Raw genomic sequence first — 22,834 nt, 5'->3', positions numbered from 1 at the left:
CTTCTCATCATTCCAGGAAGGTGATCCTACACTTGTTGAAAAGTTAGAAACTATAAGAGTAAAAGGAAGGGTGGTTTCCTGTGCCACCGTTTGCTTGAGCAATTCCTTTTGGAATCCTGGTCTCCCATCCAATTCCCGCAGTTTGGCCACCTAAAGACTGTATGTATTGGTATTCTTTGCATGTACACTCCACAATTATGGCAGTAGGTTTTACGGTTACAACTCTGCAGAGGCCAGTTGTCCATCTAAGTCTCTTGCATGTCTGACAGCAAGAAACAGCATGTTATGAATCCGCTACTTTTTCCTTTAAGAGCCATGTACTTTATCCTATGTACTTCACTTCCAGACAAAGTTGGTCACCCAAAGTGGTCTCTGGTTGAGCTGCCAAAGGGATTTGAGCTCCAATGCCAAATGTCAACCCTTTCATCAGCTGCTAACTAAACAAAGTACTTGCTCTGCAGCACTGTATATAGTTTGGCTTTGGACCCTGCTACTTTGGCATGGCTGGTTTTGACCAATTTATTTGACTGCTGATACATAAGCCAGTTTTATGAACAGTTCTGATGGCACCTTACTCTTTAGACCAACACTTTAAAGCTCATCTTAAGAAACAAGCAAGAGAAAGACTTCCACTGCCGTTGGAGCTAAATCCAAATCTCCCCATTGCTCACTCTGTTAGAGGAGCCTCCTGCAAGAGCTTTGATTCTAGCCCTGGACAGCAACAATGCTGCAGCAAAGGCTCCAGGAAGGGCCAAAGCAGTAATTTTCAGAAGTCATCATCCCAAAGGTAACGGCTTTCTGCAAAACACTCAAGGATTCTGTCGATTACACTTCTGGAGACTAGCAGTTTACTCCCTGTGAGCTTGCTTGGCTGTCCTACTCAGGAGACTGCTTTGTCACTTGGATATCCACCTGTCCATGTGAGTGCTATCACACAGAACAAGTATAATTATATCCAGAGGTACTGCATGGTATAATCTCCCCCAGACTGCATTTTCTTCTCCTGCCCAGGCATCCCTTGCCAAGACTGTGACAAGAAAAGAAAAATCTGCTCAGACTTCAAAAGGTAGCCTTCCAAGAGTGTCTGACCAGACCGGGCTACACTTTTACTACAGATTCTTTTAAATGCAAAAAATAAATAAAAAAAATAAAGATATAAAGCAAAGTACCTCAGACTCCTCCTCAGTTGCCTGAATCATTATATCCCAAGAATGCTCCTTGCTTGGGAATAGTGCAGTTCATTCTCCACTTTCAAGAGAGGACTGAATGTGCACTCTGGACCTCCAATAAGCCTATGTTCATGTCAGAATTGCTCAAGAGTCCAGGAGCTTTCTGCAAGTCTGAGCAGGAACTGGCTAGTCATTTTCAGTTTTTGACTACCACTTGGATTCACCACAGCTCCCAGGGTTTTTAACAAGTGCGTGTTTGTAGTTGCAGTAAACAGAAGACTGCATGGTGACCAGACCCCTAGGTGCTACAGTTAGGGTAGTCTGATAGCAACAAGGGAGTTGCTTTTGGCTCTGTTACAATTATTAGGCATCACAGTGAACCTTGTGAAGTCTCAGTTGATACTCATTTGCTGCATGCACTGAATGCACTCTGGGCACTTTGGCCTGCTAAGTCTTTCTATGTATAGGTTAAGACTTTGTCAAGAATGAAGTCTAATTCTCTGGAATCAGACCATTCTACTTGTTCTCTGCCCTTGGGCCCTGAGACTTATGGGAGCCACAGAACACGCAATTCCCTATGCTTTGTATCTTGAGAGTATGTAAGTGGATGTTGAAGGTTCAGTGGAATCAGATTGCTGGCCTTGTGACCTTTTCCAATGAGCACCTCACTGAAATGCAAGCAGCATGTGAGGTGTTGGCTGCATGGGGCCAAATTGTCTTTGGCCGGAACTTGCCAATCTTCCACTCTAACTGTGGCTGTTGTCATGGATGCTTGTATTCTACACTCAGTGGGTGTTTACAAGGGCAGTCAGTCAAAGGTGTAAGGCTACAGACAAGAGGCCAGCCTACACACACTTTGGAAATGAGGGCAGTCCTCAATCTGCAGGCACTGCAGCAATTTTTCTCCCAAAGTTCTACAGCCATGCATACCAGTAATACAACTGTGGCATGATGCGTCTTAGCAGGAGGGAGACCAGGCCCTCCTCATTTTCAGGCAGAGCGCTCTGAAATGGGTATGTTCAGTAACAGCTCTAACTAGATATCTACTAATGTAGTCCAACAAACAAAACCAAACTGCAACTGGGATAACAGACGTTGACCAAAGGACACAAAGTCTCCAAACCATAAAAAATGAAAAAACAGGATTATTGCGTTGCAAATGAAGTAACCAAACCATAAAATACAAAAGTAATGGTTACGTGCTTTTCGTCTCAATTTAAAAATACTTCTTCAGACCTAAAACAGTAGCACAAGTACTCACTTAAATACAGACCACATGTTGGTTTCAAAAAATGTTTACCAGTGGTGTTGCATAAGTAAGCCTGAAACATGACGTCAGCAACAAATCTAAACCCAAAACGGCAACAGTAAAAAGACTGTGGGAAACAAAAATACATTAACAGCCGTAGTGCACAAATGGCAAATAAAGACACATTAATTCGCTGCTATTTAGTAAACAGAGAATAACTCTTAAAACATGTAACAAAAAATAAATTTATACACATGAAATGGATTGTGTTAACCTTGTTGTGAATAACCAGGGCACTCCTAATAAATTTTAAAGACAACACACTACGCTCGGGTGGTTGTTGAATAAAATAAACTAAATAAAAAACTGCAATGTCAACATTAACCAATGTTGATCAGCTAAACTATAATGCCTTCACAAGTCACCAACAAGAGTGAAGCAAGCTTAGGTATGAAATAAAACATATATTTCAAGGTTTAAATGTGAAACAAAAACTCTACATTCTTTAACTCTACTGCAAGTAGAGCTGTTAAAAGACATAGTCAAACTAAGGACATGTTTAGCGCAAGTTTAATTTTAGAATATAGGCAATGGAAGTGACTTCATTTAAACCTGGGGGGTTATAAGAGTTGAGACGTAATTGTCAAATCAACTTGTGTCTTTCCAAAATTAGGTGGTAAGGACCCCCTTTTTAGATTAACAGTAACCTGACAAGTCACTCTAAAGTGAAAGTGGTGTGTTGGATGTTCAGCGCAGTGCTTTGCCAAAGCGTTAGGGTGACTTTTTTCTTTAAATGTGAAAACTGTAACTATTGGAGATAAATTGCAACAGGGACAGAATTCACAGTAGGTTCCTTTAAGGTAAAAACTAAGGGTAGATTTAACTGTAACTCAAAATCCATTGTCTGTCTGGCTAGATGTCCTTCAAGAATGCAACTGCAGTCCTGACATATGGGTTGTCCTGCCTCAGGCAGCCCTTCGGTCGGCCGGATTCCAAAGTCCGGGTCCGGCGTCGGCCGATGTCGCCTACTCCCCATCAGAGCGGCTGGGGTATAAAGGCATCCGCCAACGCCATCTTCTTCAGTCTTTCTTGCCGCGCGGTGCCCGAAGCAGAAGCAGTTCGCAAGTGCCGGTCGGTCAGCTTCTGTGTTTTCAGTTACCGAAGTCATCAAAAAGCTAAGTACCCCGTTGGCGAACATTTTTCTTGCCTCAGCCGATGTCAGAAAAAATTGAAAAGGTTAACAATTGTTTGTCTTGTGGTAAACAAATACCTCATAAGGACTTCCACTCTTACTGCCTTCCCTGCCTGGGCCCAGACCACGACGTCTCGGCCTGTGCTTGCTTTAATAAGCGCACACTCAGGCGCCGGGCAGAATTTGCCGAAGACTTTTTTTGGCGAAAATTACGCTTATATCATGCCGTCGGAACATCCGACAGCACATATTTCCAAAAAGCGCAAGGACCGGGACCGATACCACGCCTAAGCCTACCGCGAGTGCATCGGCCTCTTCGGAGGCGGTAATTCAACCGCTCCAGGCCGACGACACCGCTTTACCGTGCACTTCGGTCCCGGAGGTTACCCCGGTGCCGGTTGTTGATTTTCCTCCCAAAACCGAAGCTCTAGAATTACCTGACACCATACCAGTGAATAAAGTTACTCCTGCACGTGGGGCAGCTAGGCCTCCGGTCTCCATGTCCATCAAGGCCTACACACGTGCTAAGGCTGCCAGCCAGGCTAAGGCCCATCCTCCTAAAACTATTTCCCAGAGCCTTTCTTCTGATAAACAGATCATGACCCTAGCTGCAAATCTAATCTCTCTAATCAGAGGTTCTCAGTCGCACCCAGACAGAGGTTCTCAGCCTCCTGCAGATAAAAGGCCTAGGACAGAACAGCCAGATACCCTCTCCTCAGATGAAGCCTCTAGGGATTCAGAGCACTCAGATACCCAGGAAGAATCCTTCCAGGCCTACGAGGACTCTGATGCTGAGGAATCAATTCCTTCTGCCTCTCCTCCAGAGGATATTTCTTTCGGAGAAGTTCTCCACTCCATGAGAGAACATTTTCAGTGGCAGGGCCAGGAATTTTCTGATTCCAGGAAAAGGCTACGTACCTTCCTCAAGTTACCCCAGCACAGACCATTAGCTGTTCCTCCAGTGTTGGATGTTTTGGATGATGTATACTCAGACTCCAGTGCTTCCCCTGATTCTCTCCCTCCTGCTCCTGTCAAGCCAGACAGATATTACAGGATTCCTGAAACTCACAAGCATCTCTTTAAGGCCCACTCTGTGGATCTAGAAACTATTTCTCAGGGGCCCAAAGGAGTGGCTACTTCCTCGGCCAAAAACCCTTTGCCCGCAGACAGGGAATCAAGGTCCCTGAAGAGATGGGGCAAAAAAGTTTATACCTCTTCCACCCTTGCCATGAGGTCACTTAACTGTCTTTTTCATATGTTTCAGTACCAGGATTATTTAATGGATGATTTGCAGAAAAAGCTAGCCTCTCCTGAGCCTATAGATAGAAAGGCATTGCAGGATTTGGTTCATAACACTCAGCAGGTTATCAATCATTTTCTTCAGTGTGGTTATGATGCATTGGAAGCTTCATGTAGGTCAGCTATGACAGGGGCCGTTATACGTAGACATGCTTGGCTGAAAGAACAGCCACTGCCAGATCATGTTAAAGAAAAGCTCCTAGATGCACCTCTGGAAAAACAGAAGCTTTTTGGTGCTAATGCACAGGATGTGTTGAAGTCTTTTGAGGAAAAGGCTAAATCAGTACAGACAGTCAAGGATTTCCTCCAGGTTCAGCCACCTAGATTCAGCAGGAATTGGCCTTCAAAGAATTGGTCCTTTCCAGACACTGACAAGTTTCAAAGGGGAAAAAACAGGCGTGCTCGAGGTAGAGGGCAATACCGAGGCTCTTACAGGGGCCGCCAATGGCAACCTTTAAATCAGAGAAGTGGCGCAGGGAGTTCAGCTGCACCACAGGGACAATCACAATGACTTGACTTTCAATCCGCCGACCAAGGCTCAAAGAGAAGCACCTCTAGGCGGAAAATTATCCTTATTCTCAAAGAACTGGCACATTTTAACCAAGGACAAATGGATTCTGGACATAGTAGACCAAGGTTACAGGTTCCACTTCCATACCTTACTAACGAGACAAGGCATGCCAAACCTGCCCCAAAATCAAAGGGCAGAGGCACTCATACAAGTTTCAAAGCTGTTACAAATAAAAGCAATAGAAAAGGTTCCTCCTCAGGATCAAGGCCAGGGATTCTATTCAAGACTGTTCCTTGTTCCAAGAAAAGAAAAGCAGTGGAGACCTATTCTGGATTTGTCTGCTCTAAACACTTTTCTCATTGTGCCAAAATTCAAAATGCTGACTTTACAGCAACTCCTTCCCATGCTGGGCAAGGGGTCTTGGCTGTTTACTCTGGACCTCAAGGAGGCATACCTGCATGTCCCAATCAGACACAGTTGCAGAAGATACCTCAGATTTCTTGTAAGATCAGAGCATTATCAATTCTCAGCATTGCCGTTTGGCTTATCTACTGCGCCCAGAGTATTCACGAAATGCCTGGCATCAGTAGTTGCACATTGCAGGCTCCAGGGGATTCAAATATACCCTTACCTGGACGACTGCCTTATACAAGCAGACAGCAAACAAACCTTGATAAGACACTTGGATTATGTCATTCAATTACTACAGGCTTTGGGATACACAGTCAACATTCAAAAGTCAAGACTACTGCCATCCCAACAGATTACTTTTCTAGGAGCAAAATTGGACACACAATCACAAATGGCTTTCCTCATAGAGGAGAAACAAGAACATTTACCAGATTACTTCAAAAGCCTAGCAAAGCTCACCCAGCTGACCGCAAGGAAAATCCTGCAGGCCCCCTGGGGTTCATGGCATCTTGCATTCTTCTGGTACCTCTGGCAAGACTACACATGAGAAAGCTGCAATGGTACCTAAAAAGCTTATGGTCTCAACACAGCCAAAATCTAGAAGACGTAATACCACTCATTCCATGCCTGCAAAGGGAATTTTTGTGGTGGGCTCAAGCAAGTCATTTAAACAAGGGCATGTCTTTCAACAAGCCTCTAGCAAGCCAAACCATTACAACGGATGCCTCAGATCATGGATGGGAGGCGCACATGGAGGGCAGATGCATTCAAGGGCAATGGACTCCCAGGGAAATGCATCTGCACATAAATCAGAAAGAGATGTTGGCAGTGATGCATGCAATCGAGGCCTTCGGGAAATTCCTTCAACAAGGTCATCTGCTAATAAGGACAGACAACACCACTGTCATGTGGTATATAAACAAGCAGGGAGGCACTCACTCTTACCCCCTCTGCAGACTAACAATGACTCTTTGGGAAAAGTCCCTGAAACTGAACATCCACTTGCAATCCCAGTTTGTTCCAGGCAAGGACAATGTTCTGGCGGACAGGCTGAGCAGAAATTTCTTGGATCCGCATGAGTGGATGCTACATCCACACATTTTCTCACAAATAACAAGTGCATGGGGAAGACCGGACATAGATCTCTTTGCTTCTCACCTCAATCATCACCTGGATAAGTTCTGTTCAAGGATGCACCATCCTCTAGCCTGGAGAACGGATGCCCTCTCCTTCAGCTGGAATTCCCTAACAATTTATGCATTCCCTCCTCTACCATTACTGGCCAAGGTGTTACTGAAGATCAAAGCAGAACAACCAAAAGGAATTTTGATAGCTCCAGACTGGCCAAGGCAGCACTGGTATCCATTGCTACTGAGCACTGGTATCCATTGCTACTGAGCATAACTCACACCAAACCGTGGCCCTTGCCTCAATGGCCTCTGCTTCTAACACAGCACAATTACAGGACTGTTCATCAAAACCTGCAAACATTGCAGCTGACAGCTTGGAGGGTTCCATGACTTTCACCCATACCTCTCTTTCCGAAAAAGTACAAGAAATCTTGCTGGAAGCACGCAGACCTTCCACCAGAAAAACCTATTCAGCCAAGTGGAAGAGATTCATCATCTGGAATGCCAACAAGGGTCAAGATGCATCAGTAATGAGCATACCACAGATATTAGAATACTTGGCAGAAATGTTTCATAGTGGCCTCTCATATTCTTCCATAAAAATTCACGCTTCAGCAATCTCAGCAAAATACAACTGTGATCCACCTGTGTTTTCACATCCCTTGCTAAGACAGTTTCTAAGAGGGATAAAGAATATCAAACCTCCCAGAAAACCACCAGTACCTGCATGGGACCTCAATTTCGTCTTGGAAAAATTAACTCTTCCTCCTTTTGAACCAGCAGCATCTTCAGAAATGCAATTTCTCTCCTGGAAAACGGTTTTCTTGTTGGCAGTTACCTCTGCAAGAAGAGTCTCGGAGATACAGGCCCTGATGGCAGTACCTCTCTTTCTCATTTTTCATCAGGACAGAGTTTCTCTAAGAACCAATCCTTCATTCATGCCAAAAGTGATATCCAGGGTGTCTCTAAATCAAGCAATTCACCTGCCTACCTTCTTTCCCAATCCTCAAAATAAGGGGGAAAAGCTGCTGCACACTTTGGACATACACAGACAATTACGCTACTACTTGGACAGAACAAAGACCACCAGAAAGTCTGACCAACTATTTGTAGCTTATGCTGCTGGAGTGCAAGGAAAGGCAATCTCCAAACAAACAATTTCAAAATGGATTGGACACTGCATCAGATTCTGTTATTCCTTTCATGGAAAAGGTGTGCCAGCCAATATTAGGCCACACTCCACCAGAGCTATAGCCACATCCACAGCCTTTCTAAGAGGAGTGGCTACAAAGGACATTCTAGAGGCTGCTACATGGAGCTCCGTGCATACATTTACCAAACACTACAACCTGCCTTTATACTCCAGATCCCGAGCAGACTTTGCTTCGGCAGTCCTGCACGGCATTTTAGCTACACCATCCCTTTCTTAGATCCTACCACCCCCAGCTTGGCTATGGTATTCAACCCATATGTCAGGACTGCAGTTGCATTCTTGAAGGACATAGTACAGTTTTGTACCTACCATAAATGTAGATGTCCGATAGATATGCAACTGCAGTCAGGTTTTCCCTCCCTCCTACCCCTCTGCAATTTTCCTTTTGGGTCCATTCCCCCTTTCCTCTATTAGCTGGAGATATCTGTTATGGTGTATTTGTTTATTACTGTTGTGCATGTCTGGAATTTTTTATCCATTCACCAAATTTAGCCTTCTTTGGAGGGCACCTGGCATCTGGGGCAAGAAACACTGAAGAAGATGGCGTTGGCGGATGCCTTTATCCCCCAGCCGCTCTGACGTCGGGGAGTAGGCGATGTCGGCCGACGCCGGACCCGGACTTTGGAATCCGGCCGACGAAGGGCTGCCTGAGGCAGGACAACCCATATGTCAGGACTGCAGTTGCATATCTATCGGACATCTACATTTATGGTAGGTACAAAACTGTACTTTGTGTAGCCTACTCAGCATATTATGTTGGAAAGACGGACAGAAAACTGAGAGAGAGGATTTATGCGCACACTTACCATATTAGAAAAAAGTCATCCTTTAACGCTGTGGCAAGGCACTGTGGTGAACATCCAACACACCACTTTCACTTTAGAGTGATTTGTCAGGTTACTGTTAATCCAAAAGGGTGTCCTTTACCATCTAATCCCTTACCACCTAATCTTGGAAAGAGAGGAGCTGATTTGGCAGTTGCGTCTCAACTCTTATAACCCCCCAGGTTTAAATGAAGTCACTTCCATTGCCTGTATTCTGAAATTAGAGAACTTAATGCGCTAAACAAGTCCTTAGTTTGACTGTCTTTTAACAGCTCTACTTGCAGTAGAGTTAGAGTGTAGAGTTTTTATTTCACGTTTAAACCTTGAAATATATGATAAGTTGTCTGTCTTGCCTTCGTTCTTGCTAGTTGGGATCGGAGCCGATCCTCTGCTCCAACTCGGCCATCTTCTATAGCTCGAGAGCTGTTTACTAGCTACCCAGATCTCATTTGTGCTTCAGCTGCGAGGTGTCATTTTTCTGGCTCAGGCTCGTATAAAGTTTCTTTATAGAACTTTTTTACTAGAAATAGTCCTTTTCCTGGGTGTATTGTTAACCTTTAGTCTTATTTTGGTGTTTTAGCTAATGTGTATTTGTAGCTTTCTTCCCTTCCTTATAGAACTTGTTTAATTTCGAGAGTTCTCCCCCCCCCCCTATCCTTTCTTGTCAGGTTAGCCGTTTAAGTTAGAGGCTTTCCTTCTACTTTCTTTATAGGCTAGCCGTTTAAGTTAGAGACTTTCCTATCTAAAAAAAAAAAAAAAAAAAACTTCAGCTTTAGTCTGCAGTATAGTGTGTTTTTGTGTAGACTGTATTTTGCTTTGTTAGCTGTTGTATTTCTTGTTACAGGATGTCAAAAGAATCCAAAGTGTCTGGGTTCAAGAAGTGTGACTCATGCTGTCAGAAAATGTCTCTGACAGATGGGCACACTTCTTGAGTCTATTGTTTAGGCGCTGTGCACCTGCAGGACTCTTGTTCTATCTGCCATGCATTTAGTCCAAGAGTTCTGCAGGAGCATAATAATAAGCTTATTCTTAGAGGTCTTTTAAAGCCCCAGGATTCACTGGCCAAGACCGCTCAGCCTGTGAAATCCCCTAAATCTACCAAGTCGTCGGCTCCAAGTTCGGCGCCTTCTTTTGTTCAGACTCTACCTGCTACTTTGGTTCCGTCTGGCACCGATAAGACTATCTCCCCGTCGGCTCCATCAGAAACTTCGGAGCCTTTGCGGAGCCACAAGAGGCTGAGGTCTCCTTCTTTGGACTCGATACATGCGGCTGCTCGGTCTCCCCTGCTCCAGAGCGAGTGCAGTCACAGATCTTCTCACTCCTCTCTATCCTCTAGGCTGTCGGATCACGATGTGGAGAGAGTGGTCAGTAGGCTGCTAAAGTCGCAGGCACTTGCCAAGATGTTGTCCAGCCCTCCTCAGCAGGTGTCGGCTCCATCCACTTCTATCAATGTTCCTCCTCCGACTCCATTGAGTTCGGAGCTGGAGTTCGTTGGGGTTAGAGTAGTGGAACCGTCGGCTCCGATAACTCTATCACCTTTGGTGCCGTTGTCGGCTCCGATCCCCTCGATGGTGCTTTCCGTCAAGGGATCTGGGTCTGCTATGAGGGGGGCGAGTGGCATCGGATCCTTGTCTGACCCCTTTCTCCCTCTGAGTTTCGGCGCAGGTGAGCTCTGCTCCTACATAGGCCTCGATGCCGTCTCCCTCAGTGCGGAGAAGGATTCCGATTTCCTCTGGACCGGAGCCTTCTCTGCAACGTGGCAAGGACACCTTCGATGTCATGAGGAGTGTGCTGGCCACTGAGTCAGCTCCACTATCGGCCCCACCGTCTCCGTCCCCTGTAGTGCCTGTGCCAATGTCTGCTCCTTTTCCAGACCCCAAGCTTGGAGAACCGGCGCTCCAGGGCACCCCATTGGGTGTTTCCTCTTCTTCCGAGGCCTCCCCTGATCATTCAGAGGAGCCCCCTCGTAAGAAGTGTAAGAGGAAGCACACTGACTCCCCTGAGTCTGTCATTTCTGATACAGACTTAGATGATTTGGAAGGGTCCCCGAGATCCCCTTCTGAAGAGGTTTCCGTTTCGGACATCCTCAAAATGTTTAAGCAGAGGGGGAACTGGAATCCCTTAGCCCCTTCCGCGGATGAGTCTGTATTCCTGGATGCTTTCAGTTCCCGACCTTCCACCTCCTGGGTTTCTCCGCCTTTCGATCCACTTATGTCTGTAGTGGCTCGAAAGGCTTGGTCAGCTCTGCATACAGTGGAACCAACTCCGAGGAGACCTGGCAAGTTCATCACAGCACTCCATGATAAGCAGTTCCTTACCAAAGGTGTTCCTGTTGATGCCATGGTGGTAGCAGCAGCCACCAAAAAAGAGTTAGCGTAGACCTGTTCGTTTGTCCATCCTCCTAACAAGGAGTCTAGGACCATGGACAGATACAGGAAGCGAATGTTTGCTTCAGCGACCTTTTCTATGAGGTCACTGAACTACTTGTGCCATTTTACCCGGCTTCAGAGGGATCTCCTTAAAGAGCTCGGAGATACCCTTCAAGATCCGTCAGCTGAGGGGGCTCGAGCTAAAGTAGATTTCCAGCTGGCGATGCTTAATTCTGTAGTCAACTCCTCCATGAGGCTCATTTCCTATGCAGCCTATGGTGTGAGTAGAACCGCAGGTACGGGTGTGGCCCTTAGAAGGCATGCATGGATGCGGCTATGTAATTTTGCGGAACTCTTTAGAGCATCATTCACCAACACCCCCTTTAATGGTTCCTTTCTTTTTGGACCACAGGTGAAAGACACTTTGACTAGGTGTTTGCAAGAAGGCAAGACTCTCTCTGCCGTGGGAGTCCGTTTTTCCACTTCTAGACCATAACCCAAGGGTCAGAAGAGGGGTAAAATGTGGTTCCGAAAATCCCAGGGAACCTCGTCTGACACACGTAGCGATTTTTCCTCCAGGGGCAGAGGGCAAAACAACAACAGACGCCGCCCTCGTGGCACAGAGGGTCCGCAGAACCAGGGCAACAGAGAATCCTTCTCTGATAAGCCCTTTCAGTATCCCTGAAGGTTTGCCAGACTGCCTGCCTCAGGAGGCAGTCGGGGGAAGACTTTCACTGTACCCAAAAGCCTGGCAAAATTTAATGCAAGACAAATGGTTATGGTCCATTATATCCAGAGGTTACAGAATTCCCTTCTGTCAAACCCCCCTTACCATCAAGGAAATTCCTTCCAGATGTTCCACCCAATCTGAGGGACCAAGCAGTAATAGAAGTTTCAAAACTGCTAAAAAAAAAAAAAAGTCATCCAGGAAGTCACGGCAGACCAGCACGGATCCAGAACTTACTCAAGGTTCTTTTTGGTACCAAAAAAGACAGGGGACTGGAGACTGATTCTGGATCTCAGCAGACTAAACAGGTCTGTTCAAAGAAAAAAGTTTCGGATGGTCACGCTACAGTCCATTCTACCCTTTCTAGGTCAGGACAATTGGATGTGCTCGATAGATCTTCAGGATGCGTACTACCATATCAGAATGGACAGGCGCTGCAGGAGATTTCTTCGCTTCTGGCTGGGAGCCAGTCATTACTAGTTCAGAGCTCTGCCCTTTGGTCTCACCACAGCCCCCAGGGTGTTCAAATGTATGGCAGTGGTCACGGCTCACCTGAGACGTCTAGGATTCCAAGTGTTTCCATATCTAGACGACTGACTCCTCACTGCTACTACTAGGCATCAACTTCTGCAAGCCACGGACTACACAGTCACAATCTGCTCTCAGCTAGGCATTGCAATAAACTTCGAAAAACCTGCCTTGTTGCCCATCTATCACCTATATAGGAGCAGACTTAGACACAAGGAACATGTCCGCAAGGCTACCGCCAGAAACGGCGTCTACAATTCGCCAGCAAGTACAAATTCTAATGCAGAAGAATCCAAGTCAGGTTCGTCCTTCAAACTCTGGGTTCCATGGCAGCGGCAATTCTTCTAATCCCACTGGCCCGTTTTCACATGAGGATCCTTCAGTGGCTTCTGTTCACACAGTGGTCTTTCCAACAGCTACCCATATCTCACATGATCATGATTATAGAAGCATGCAAAAGGCACCTTTCCTGGTGGATGGTCTCCCCACTAGTGACTCAGGGCAGACACTTCATTCAGCCCCCTCCGGTAGCCACAGTGACCACAGATGCCTCTCTGATAGGGTGGGGGAGGGGCATTATCAGGGCAGGATTGTCCAAGGCACTTGGCAGCCTCACGAGTGCCATCTGCATATAAACGTCCTAGAAATTAGAGCCGTGCTCCTAGCGTTGCAAGCTCTTCAGGACTCTCTCCCTTCTGGGACCATTGCAATTCAAACGGACAACATGTCAGTGGTGTGGTACATCAACAAGCAGGGCGGAACCAGGTCCTACCCCCTATGTCGAGAAGCACTCAGACTCTGGCAGTGGGCGATTTCCTCCCAACATTTTCTGATTGTGACACACATCCCTGGGAGGTCCAACGTCATAGCAGACAGGCTCAGCAGAGCTATTCTCATGCCTCACGAGTGGTCTCTGAATCAGGAAGTTGCGGATCTTATCTTCCACAAATGGGGATAGTCTTGCTGCAATCTTTTTGCCACCCCCTTCAACAGCAAATGCAGCAACTACTTCTCCCTTCTTCCGCTTCCAGGTCACTCACCCAGAGACGCTCTAGTCCACGATTGGCCTCAGGGACTTCTTTATGCCTTTCCCCCGTTTCCCGATTCCAAAACTCATACAGAAAGCAATATCGTTGGACTGCAAAATGATCCTCATTGCCCCCCTACTGGCCTTGACAGATATGGTTTCCATTCCTGCACCATTACCTTCTCGATCAGCCCTGGACTCTGGATCCGATTCCAGACCTACTGATTCATCAATCAGGCGGGCTGCATCAATCCCTCCAAACACTCCAGCTCACAGCTTGGTTGCTGCACTTCCAACCTTAGCCAGGCTTCCCAGCTTTTCCCTGGCTGTACGTGAGATTGTCTCCTCTCACAAGTCCACAACTAGAAAAACTTATGCTAGCAAATGGAAATGTTTTTCTTGTTGGGCAGAGGCTCGGAACGTAGATCCCTTTTCAGCCCCAGTCCACGAAATTTTGGAATTCCTAGCACATATTTTTCATTATGGGTCCGCTTCTGCTACAATCAGGGTTCAATTGGCGGTCATTTGTAACTTTCATGTTGGGTTGTCAAATTCAAACATTGTCTCATAAGCTCTGTAAACTTTTTTAAGACTGACTACTCTCCTTAGAACTACAGTGAGAGATCCCCCTCCTCCTTGGGGCCTTAATTTGGTACTAACCTCCTTAATTATGCCCCCCTTTGAACCAGCAGCGTCCTGCTCCATTAAGTTTCTGTCTTGGAAAACACTCTTTCTGGTAGGCATTACTTCAGCCAGACACGTCTCTGAAATTCAGGCACTATGTTTTCGTCCTCCATACTTGTTTTTTCATAAGGACAGGGTTGCTCTGAGGACTAATCCTTCGTTTCTTCCGAAAGTCTGCTCAGAAAATAATTTAAACCAATCTATAGACCTTCCTGTGTTTTTTCCTAACCACACCAACAAGGCGGAGTACAAATTACACCAATTGGACGTTCATAGACAATTGCGTTTTTACCTGCACAGGACTAAGGAAATAAGGAAGTCGGACCAACTATTCCTTTCCTATGCTCTAGACAAACAAGGTCTCCCAGTTTCCAAGGTGACCTTATCTAGATGATTCTCACACTATTACTTTCATTTATCAATTAAGAAGCAAAGAGTTGCCTATCAAACCGAAAGGTCATTCTACTAGGGCCTTGGCCACCTCTGTAGCCTTCCAATCTATGTTACCCATGGATTCTATCTGTGCAGCTGCTACGTGGGCAAATTCTCATATCTTTATTTCTCATTACAATCTAGATATGGTCTCCAGGAGCAGAGCTGACTTTGATTCCACTGTTCTGAAGAGTCTGTTCCAATGAGCCGCCCAGAATTGTAGGTGCTAGGGATGCTGTCCCAACCAGCAAGAACGAAGGCGAGATAGACGACTTAACATAAAGAAGTTATGTACCTACCATAACGTTCCATGTTAGTTGTCTTCATCTCTCCTTCTTTCTTGCGTCCCACCCTCCGTCCCCCCTGTCCTATTGGACCGAGAGGAGTTCTGGTTTCACTGGCTGAGTGTTCTCTGGATGTTCGTGTGACACTGCTGCAGTCATTACACTTTGATTATTCTGCCGTCAGGCCTTTCCCCAGCCGGCCTGAGTTACAAAGTCTTGGTCCGGCGTCGTTTGCTGTCGCCTCCTCCCTGACGTCAGTGCGAGAGGGGTATATAAGATGCAGCCAACGCTATTTTCTTCAGTCTTTCTTGCCGCGCGTTGCCTGATGCAAAAGCAGTTCACAATTGCCAGTCGGCCTACTCCTGAGATTTTCATTCCGAATCCAGAACCGAAGTCTTTCACAAAGCTAAGTACCCCGTTGGGGAAACTTTTTCTTGCCTCAGACCGATGTCAGTAAAAGTTAATAATTGTATTTCTTGTGGGAAGCAAATACCTCATAAGGATTTCCATTCTTATTGTATCCCATGCCTAGGCCCAGACCACGACGTTACTGGTTGTTAGTTTTGTGCTAGGTTTAATAAGCGCACTATTAAACGTCTGTTTGATTTTGCCCGACATTGCTGTGGCAGAAAATTTAATTATGCCATGCCGTCGGAACTTCCGACGACCGGTATTCATAAAAAGCGCAAAGACAAGGACAGGTATCTGAGGCCCAAAAATGACAAAGCCTCTTCTAGGCCAGTCACCGGTTCTCCGGTTTTCAGTGAGGCGCCTTCGCAGCCCCTGACTGCCGCTTCTACAGACCCGCAGGCCGCCTCCGACTCCCACGTGGAGATGGCTGGGCCTTCGGACGCACTATCTTTTCAGCAGACCGAAGCCTATCCTACTGAGGGAACCGGAGTACCTGAGCTTACCCGCAGCTTCAGAGGGTGTCTTCAGACCTACTCAGCTAAGTATTAAACCCTCTTCTAAGTCTAAGCCTCCTTTAAAAACTAAGAAACAAGTACAGCATTCTCCAGGAACAGGCCTCCATGCCCAAGAAACAAATGCTCAAAATGGCCAAAGACCTAATCACTCTGATCAGGGGTTCCCATCCCCCACCTGATAAAAGGCCTAGACTGGATGCGGATTATGATTCATCCGACCAGGTGTCCATTTTCTCAGATTCATCCTCAGACCTGGGATATTCTTTACCCCCTTATGAATATTCTGATGCTGAGGAATCTATTCCATCAGCCTCTCCGCCTGAGGACTACACTAGGGAAACCTTACATACCATGAGGGAGCATTTCCATTGGGAAGCCAGGATTACTCAGAATCCAAGAAAAGGCTCAGAGACTTCCTATTATTACCTCAACACAGACCCCTGGCTATTCCGCCAGTGCTAAATATTGTGAATGATGTGTATACTGAATCCAGCTTAAATCCTGATTCCTTACCTCCAGCTCCAGTTAAACCTGACAGATATTACAGAGTCCCTGACTCACACAAATTTCTGTATAAAAGCCCTGTTGCTGATCCTGAAACTATTTCTCAGGGACCCAAAGGGGTTAAGGCCTCATCAGCAAAGAACCCAGATGTTCATCGTGCATACAGCTGCAGTCATAACAGATGGGTTTTCCTGCCATCAGGCGGGTCCTCTGTCGGCCGAATTCCAAAGTCTAGGTCCGGCGTAGGATGTCGCTTCTTCCCTGACGTCAGTGCAACAGGGGTATAAAAGAACCAGCCGACGCCATTTTCTTCAGTCTTTCTTGCCACGCGGTGCCCGAAGCAGAAGCAGTTCGCAAGTGCCGGTCGGCCAGCTCCTGAGGTTACGAATATTTTTCTACCGAAGTCGTCTTGAAAGCTAAGTACCCCGTTGGGGAAACTTTTCTTGCCTCAGACCGATGTCAGACAAAGTTAATAATTGCATTTCATGTGGGAAGCAAATACCGCATAAGGATTTTCATTCCCTCTGCATTCCTTGCCTAGGCCCAGACCACGACGTCTCGGCCTGTTGTTTTTGTGCTACATTCAACAGACGTACTATTAAGCGTCGGGCGGAGTTCGCCCAACACTATTTTGGCAAAAAGTTTAATTACATTATGTCGTCGGATACTCCGACTCCAGTTTTGAGTAAAAGATGCAAAGATAAGGACCGACATGCGAGGTCCGCGACTTCTACCGACACCATGCTAAAGCCGACTACAGGTGCTCCAGTTCTTAGCGAGGCGCCTACGCAGCCCCTGACTACCGATGACACTTCATTGGCGGTGTCTTCTGTGCCCGAGGTCGCAGGCTCTTCGGCCCACACCCCGACTATAGATACCGAAGCCACTCTTGGCTGGGAAACTCAGAGTTTAGACAGGCCTGCCACCTCTCAAGGTGTCTTCAGGCCGCCTTCTTCATTTTCCATCAAGGCTTTCACTAAGTCTAAAGCAGCCATGCATACTAAAAGATAAGCTCCACAGGGCCCCCATCAAGGCCCCATGCCTAAAAAGCAGATGCTCAAAATGGCTGAGGATTTGATTACTCTTATCAGGGGTTCTCAACCCCCCTCGGACAAAAGGCCCAGAGTGGAGGAAGAATACCCTTCCTCGGACCAGGCCTCCATTACTTCAGAACATTCTGAAGACCAGGAACATTCTTACTCCCCTTTTGAAGATTCTGATGCAGAGGAGTCCATTCCCTCTGTCTCCCCCCCCTGAGGATTACTCTTTTGGGGAAACCTTACATACCTTGAGGGAACACTTCCACTGGGAAGGCCAAGAGTACTCCGACTCCAAGAAAAGGCTTAGGGATTTCCTCTTACTCCCTCAGCACAAGCCTCTGGTTATACCTCCTGTCTTAGACATACTAGATGATGCGTATTCGGAGGCCAGCCTTAACCCAGATTCCTTACCTCCAGCTCCAGTCAAGCCTGACAGGTATTACCGGGTTCCTGATTCACACCAATTCCTATACAAAAGCCATGCGGCTGACCCAGAAACTATTTCACAGGGTCCCAAGGGAATTAAGGCCTCCACTGCTAAAAATCCATTACCTTCAGAGAGAGATTCTAGAGCTTTAGAAAGGTGGGGGGAAAAAAGTATACACCTCGGCCACCTTAACCATGAGGGCATTAAACTGTCAGTTCCATATCTTAAAGTACCAACAGTTTCTGTTATCACAGTTGAAAAGCAAAATGTCACAACCTGAACAACCAGACTTGAAGGAGTTGCAGGATTTGTTACATAGTGCAGAGCAAGTGGGTAAACATAACTTGCAATGTGGATGTCCTTCATGGATGCATCTGCAGTCATAACAAGTGGGTTGTCCTGTCGTCAGACAGCCCTGCAGTCGGCCGGATTCGTTCCAAAGTCCGGGTCTCCCGATGTCGTGTCGCCTCCATCCGGCGTCATCTCTGTTGGTCTTTGGGTATAAAAGCATCAGCCTTTTCCCTCCCTCTCGGCCGTGGCGCTCAAGCAGCGGAAAGCAGAAGCGTGCCCGTCGGTCGTTGTCGGAGACATTTCTACCTAATGAATGCAAGAGCTCTTCCTAAAGGTACCTCTCTTGGGGACTCTTTGCCTCTTCAAAAGTATACAGAAAAATGTTAACAATTGTTTAACCTGTGAAATAAATACTTATAAAGATTTCCTCTCTCTGTGGTTCAGTTTTGTTTAGGCCCAGCCCAGCCGTAGTAGCAGCCTGTTCGGTGCCTCTTTTTCAACCGACGAAGCGGAGTTTGGGCGGTCGGAGTTTGCAATTTTTGCGCATTGGTACGATTTTGCGTTATGTACCCGATGATCCTCCTACTCAATCTTCTTCCAAAATAAAAAGAAGATAAAGACCGGGACACTGGCCATGGTTTCGCCAAAACCACGGTAAAGCAAACCGAGTGTCTCGGTTTCACGAAACTGAAGAAACTATCTAGAGCAAGCTTGACCCTACTTCACTACCGAGGCCCACTGCAAACTCTTGAATCGACCAGAATTTTTTACACTGGCTGACTTATCATCAGAGACACCATCCCTGTCTCCTCTCTACCAGTAATGGTGCTGCCAGGCCTCCAGCAGCCATGTCCATTAAGGGGCCTCTCGCCAGGGCTAAAGCAGCCAAGACTACTAAATCAGTGCCTGTTAAACCCCCACATCCAGGCCCTCTTCTTTGATGCTTTAGAGGCCTCATGTAGAGCTGCTGTTACAGGATCAGTCATACATAGACATGCTTGGCTCAGAGCAAACCTTACCAGATCATGTCAAAGCTAAATTACTAGATGCACCTCTTCAAAAAGATGTATTGTTTGGTGTTAAAGCTGAGGAGGTATTAAAGAAAATGGAGGAAAAGGCAAAATCAATGCAAACAGTGAAAGATTTTCTACAGGTACAACCTCCACGTTTCAGTAGAAATTGGCCTTCAAAAAATTGGTCCTTTCCAGCCACGGACAGACCCCAAAGAGGTAGATACAGGCGCCCTAGGGGTAGAGGGCAATCTCAAGGATCATTTAGAGGCAGACAATGGCAAGCACCTACACAAAGAGGTGGTGAGGATAGTTCACAGCCATTCAGAAAGCAGAACCAATGACTTTCCCCTTTGCATGTTAAGCAAGGCTCAAATGGCAGCACCTTTGGGCAGAAAACTGGCATTATTTTCGAAAAATTGGCATATTGCCACAAAAGACAAATGGATCCTGGACATTATAGACAGAGGCTACAGATTCCACTTTCACACCCTTCCAAAAATGAGAGGCATGCCAAACCTGCCACACAATCAAAGGACAGAGGCACAAAAACAAATTTCAGATCTCATGGACATGAAAGCTATTCAAGAGGTACCTGCACAAGAACAGGGTCAAGGATGTCCTTCAAGGATGCATCTGCAGTCATAACATATGGGTTGTCCTGCCTCAGGCAGCCCTTCGGTCGGCCGGATTCCAAAGTCTGGGTCTGGCCTCGGCTGATGTCGCACTTTCCCCGACGTCAGAGCTTCTGGGGTATAAAGGCATCAGCCGACACCATTTTCCTCAGTCTTTCTTGCCGCGCGGTGCCCGAAGCAGAAGCTGTTCACAAGTGCCGGTCGGTCAGATCCAGAGATTTCAGCTACTGAAGACTTCGAAAAAAGCTAAGTACCCCATTGGGACTCTTTCTTGCCTCAGCCGATGTCAGACAAAGTAAATAATTGTTTAACTTGTGGGAAACAAAGACCTCATAAGGATTTCCATTCTTACTGCCTTCCTTGCTTAGGCCCAGACCACAACGTATCAGCTTGTTTAGCCTGTGCCTCCTTCAACCGACGGATTCTTAGACGTCGGTCGGAGTTTGCAGAAGAGTTTTTCGGATCCGCTTTTGCATATAAAATGCCGTCGGAGACTCCGACTATGCATATGGCCAAAAAACGCAGGGAAAAGGACCGACACTCGCGGCCCGTGGTTTCGGCTGAAACCACGGTTAGGCCTACCGCAAGTGTCTCGGTTTCGGCTGAAACAGAGTCCTCGGTTCTAACTTCTACCGAAATCATACCTCCGACAACCGAGGCCAGAGAGCCCCGGCTGAGTCGGCTTCAGAAATCCCTACAGAAGCTAGCGCACAAGAATTGTCCGACACCATTCCATTGGACATTTCTACACCTGCACGTGGGGCAGCTAGGCCCCCTGCTTCTATGTCTATTAAGGCCTTCTCCAGGGCTAAAGCTGCCAAAATTTCAAAAGCTTTACCTGCCAAATCTACTTCTCAGAGGCCTTCCTCAAGTTCTCAGATTCTCAGTCTTGCTGACTACCTTATATCCTTGATTAGGGGTTCCCAAACTCACCCAGACAGGGCCTCCCAACCTCCACCTGACAAAAGGCCTAGGACTAAACCCTCTGAACCTCTCTCCTCTGATTACTCCTTGGATAGATCTGATTTGTCAGACCATCAGGAAGGGGCCTTTTCACCTTATGAGGATTCAGATGCAGAAGACTCTATTCCTTCGGCCTCCCCTCCTGAAGAATTTTCCTTTGGGGAGACTTTGCACTCAATGAGGGAACACTTTCAATGGCAGGGTCAGGATTTTTCTGATTCTAGAAAAAGATTAAGGACATTTTTAAATTTGCCCCAGGATAGGCCCTTAGCCATACCACCTGTGCTAACTGTAATTGATGATGTGTATAATGATGTCAGTTCTGCCCCTGATTCTCTTCCCCCGGCCCCTGCCAAACCTGACAGATATTACAGGGTCACGGATTCTCACTTCCACCTGTATAAAGCCCATGCTGCAGACCCAGAAACTATTTCTCAGGGCCCAAAAGGTGTTGCAGCTGCCACTGCCAAAAATCCCCTACCCTCTGAAAGAGAGGGTAAAAAGGTTTATACATCTGCTACTCTTTCTGCCAGGGCATTAAACTGTCAATTCCATATGATACAGTACCAAGAATATTTGTTAGATCAGCTGAATAAAAAGCTTTCTTCTCCTGAACCTTTAGACCGTAAATCCCTTCAGGATTTGGTACACAACTCTCAGCAGGTCAGTAATCATTTCTTAAAATGTGGCATGTGAGAGTGTTCAATCTCGCCTTTGTTCTTACACATGGGTTCGGAGCCGATCCTCGGCTCCGTGCCGGCCGACTGCAAGCTCTGCATCGAGAAGAAGCTCGAGGACATCTAATACCCACAATCCCCCTCTGCCTTTACCTTAGATCTAGTTTGCCGCTGCTGCATACGCATCGCTGGAGGCTAGCTCGAGGCTTTTTACAGATAAGATTTTATCTATTCTGGTTAAAGTTTTCAAAAAAACTTCTTTAATATCTAGTCATTTAAAGTTAGAGTACGGTGTGTGAGTGGATTAGAATTCTCGATACCTTAGATTAGATTAACTTAGTTAACTAACTGGTGTAGAGTTTTTCGGGGCCTACCACCCCTACTTGGATCACTTTTTGACTGAAGATTTGTTGTAGTCTTGCTTTCTTAAGCAAGTGACATTGGACTTTCAAATACCGGATTTGACATTATTACTGGATTGACTTACTGGACTGGACTGTCTCTTTCTCTTCATTATGTCTGAGAAAATAAAATCTGGCGTCAAGCGTTGTCAGTGTCGCCAAAAAATGTCGGCCACAGACAACCACAGTTCCTGAGTCTACTCTCTTGGCCCTCTCCACTTACAAGAGGACTGCTCTATTTGTCACTCTTTAGTGGGAGGGTCATGACAGATAGGCGAGGAAACTGATGGATAGAGGATTGTTGAAACCCTCTTTCCAGGAGGCTCTGGATGCTTCAGACCAGGCATCCAAGTCTTGAAGGGGAATCCAGAGCCAAAGTCATCGGCTCCGAGCTCTTCGGTCTAGTTAGATCACCGGTTCCACAGACTTGGGGCGAGTGTTCAACTGTTGGCAGTTTCGAGCCTCGAGTCTTGGAACCGGTGACGGAGCTCCCTCCACCGACTCTGCTGAGGTCGGCTCCGTCTTCGATCCCTTTCGACTGCTCTTCTAGGCCCCTTTCCGACACCGATGTGGACCGTGTGGTGCAGAAACTGATGGAGCATACGGCCCTATCCAAGCTTATCTCTGTCTCCTCTCAGTTGATGTCGAGACTTGAAGGCCTGCCACTATCTCCATCTGTTCCTCCTCCGAGACCTGTCCAGTCTTCGAGCGGAAGAAGCTGACCTGATGATTGTGGAGCCCTCGGTGCCAGAACCGTCTTTTTCTCGGTCGGCACCGTTCACCTCGACTCCATCCGATCCGGTACTGGAGTCTCGGGGCCGAAGATCCATCCTTGGTTCCGGGACCGAGAGTCGGACCGATGTTTCGGTTCCAACGCTCCCTCTCGGGGCCTCGCACGGATCGACTCGTTC

The 22,834-nt window shown here is 46.7% G+C and overlaps 1 protein-coding gene across 2 annotated transcripts in view; it reads left to right on the top strand.

Moving 5' to 3' along the window:
* Nucleotides 1-22,834, top strand: part of PUF60 (poly(U) binding splicing factor 60) — a 2,163,680-nt gene that overhangs the window by 276,081 nt on the left and 1,864,765 nt on the right. The gene's annotated exons all lie outside the window — the stretch shown is intronic.

Source organism: Protopterus annectens, chromosome 3.part1 (genome assembly GCF_019279795.1).
Source record: "Protopterus annectens isolate FY-2018-M chromosome 3.part1, PAN1.0, whole genome shotgun sequence".
NCBI lineage: Eukaryota > Metazoa > Chordata > Ceratodontiformes > Protopteridae > Protopterus > Protopterus annectens.
This window is presented reverse-complemented; position numbering and strand designations above follow the sequence as displayed.